Below are 3,062 nucleotides of genomic sequence, written 5' to 3'. Positions count from 1 at the left end.
TGTCATCCACATCACCTCATTAAAGCCACAAAAGCAAAAAAGTCAAATAGTTAACCGGTTTAAAAGGTAACAGGTTACCCATTGCTATTATGGGTAGATTTTTTAAAGTATATTGCCTTAATAAAAAATAATTTGAATGTACATTGCTGTAATAAAGAAAAACAAAAGTAGAATGCTATAATAAGAAATTTTATGAAAGTAGGTTGCTATTTCATGCATTTAACCCTTTTTTTAACTGTTTGAAAATTTTTGAATTGTTCGCGTAAACTATTTCTTATCAGTTTTTAACAGTTTCTAGCTGTTTTCAACGATTTTTGACTGTTTTTACTGATTCTTGACAGTTTCACGTATTTTTACAAAATTTCCATCAGTTTTAGTGTTTTTCTATTTTTTTGAGCTTAACTGTTATTGTTTCTTTTAACTGATTTCACTGCATAGATCCTTATCTGATCAATTTTTTTTAAATGGCAGTTTCATATGAGTACCTCAGAGAGAAAATTGTTCATCTGGAAAAGAGTGTTGAAGGTTATAAGGAGAAAGTGTTTATCAAAGTTTTAGAGAAAAATCATAAAGAAGAGTGTGAAAGAATCGAGAAGGAATTTGAGTGTAGGATTGAAAGACTCGAGAACACTCTCCGCTATATAGAAAATGATTTTAATGATAATTTGATGACTTGGAATAAAGCGAATAAAGATCTTTTTAATAAACTCAAAGAGGTTAAAAGTGCATTTTTAATTGAGAAAAACTCTCCAAGGAATAATACAGAGATTGAGGATTTTACTGAGTTAAGGAGATTATTGGAATTAGAAAAGGAAAAGGTTTTAATTGGAATTATTGGAATTCAAAGTTATTTTTTAGAGTTATACTTCAAAGTTATTCATCAGAGTTATACCTCGGAGTCATTCTTCAGAGTTATACCTCAGAGTCATTTTTCAGAGTTATACTTCAGAGTTATTTTTCAGAGTTATTCTTCAGAGTTGTACTTCAGAGTTATTTATTCAGAGTTATACTTTAAAGTTATACTTCAGAATTATTTTAAAATTACAAGTCCAAAGAGTCATTCTAGAGAGTTAGCTCACCTGAACTCTACAGTCTGTTTTTTCAAACTTAGCTCACCCGAACTCTGAAGTCTTTTTTTCAGAGTTAGAATTCTGAACTCTGAAGTCTTTTTTTAGACTTAGAAAAAGAAGTCTGAAGTCTTCTTTTTCAGACTTAAAAGTCTGAACTCTGAAGTCTTCTACAAGTCTGAAGAGTCATTCTTCAAAGTTATTTTATATTAATATTAAAAAATATTATATTTTAAATTTCAAATTATAAGGGAATAAAAAAAGATAATTACCACCTTTACTTTTTCTTCGAATATAATTTGTGGGTATTTTTTGAAAAAAAATGCTCATAGGATGCATCTTTCTTTCGAATATAATTACCACCTTAAGTTTTTCTTCGAATATATTTGACATTCAACTATTAATTATCAAATCACATATACAATATATTTAGGAGATCAGGGGATCAAACCTCACCATAGATAAGAAGGGTGTGTAAATTTATTTGTTATATTTGTCGTATATAAATGTTATATACTTCAAAAATATTTTATATATATAATTTAAAAAAGGAGGAAGATATTTATTTCTATTTTCTTGATCAACGGTTGAGATTAAATTTAAAATAAAGAATTTCTTTATGAAATCAACGCGTTAGAATTTCTTTATGAAATTAACGCGTTAGAATTTATAGGAAAGGTTGAAAAAAGCGATATTTTTTGGTTCTCATGATGAGTTTTAAAAAGATATCTGTAAATAGAGTTTAATCGTTACTTGAGTGACTTATATGTTCGGTCCATGTGGTTTACTTAAAATCACGTTGTTCGTCCTTAAAATGAATAAATACGCAAGAGGGTCATGTGGTTTTCAATTTCTCACGTTATGGGTTATTGTCTCTAATTGTTAAAAAAAATATTAGTTTTCTCATGGGTAATTTGGTCTTTTTTACTATTAGCTCGTTTTCTATTACAAAATAAACAATATATGTAATACATGTAGGGGTGTGCAGAAAATCAACTGATCCAATTGGAACCGGGTGATTCAATTAGAACCGACCGATCATAATTGGATATCCAATTGTAATTGGTTCGGATCGGATTGAAAATTTCAACATCCAATTTGGATCGGTTGGTTCTCGTATGGCAGTCGAGAACCGACCAAAACCGAACCGAACCGATCAACATCCAATTAATCATCTGATGACCATCCAGTTGTCCATCCAACCATTATCCAACTATTATATAACAACCTAGATTTTTTTTTATTGATTAAACTTGGTATATTCATTTACATGACAATTGGATGCTTTATCTACTTGTGTCCTTGCTTAAAGTAGTTATATTTTGGACTAATAATGTGAGTCCAAGTTTTATGTAAAGGGTCAATTATGTATAAAATAAATTGGTCTTAGGACTAAAAATGTTAAGAAAAATCCATGTAAAGACTAATATTGAATTAGGCAATTGATGAGGGGTAATATTTGCTAAGTGAGAATTCTTTTACTAACTATTTAAACCCTTAATTTCAGAAAATTAACTCTCATTTTTCACTTTTCACCTCTCTCTCTCTCTAGACCTAAGCCCTCTCTTCATATAAACCCTAGATTTTGGTTTAACCTTCTCATGCATCTTCCAATTTGGTGTTATTTTGAAGATTTAAAGCTAAAGGATTGAAGATAATGTAAAGAAGCAAGATATGAATCTATAAATTTCAAGATTTGTGGTCTAATTTGTTGATTTGTGATAAAGATTGGAAAGGTTCATGTTAGGGTTCATAAGGTTTTGATTAGTAAGCTAAACCTTTGTTAAATGATGTTATTTTTATGTCATTGTTGGTTAAAGAAGTTATAAATTAAGTTTTAATTATATATTTGCAATATGGTAAAGCTAGATAGTTGATTCATTATGGTTTTAGTGTCAAATTTATATAAAAGGGGCTGTTTTGAGTTGTGCATAAGAATCTTAGTGCTACTGGTTATTTGAAAATTCATATAAAATCACTCATTGATCCGATTGA

Source organism: Cynara cardunculus (assembly GCF_001531365.2).
Source record: "Cynara cardunculus var. scolymus isolate 2C chromosome LG 7, CcrdV1, whole genome shotgun sequence".
Lineage (NCBI taxonomy): Eukaryota > Viridiplantae > Streptophyta > Magnoliopsida > Asterales > Asteraceae > Cynara > Cynara cardunculus.
The sequence above is the reverse complement of the archived record's forward strand: the minus strand, read 5'-3'. Positions refer to the sequence as shown.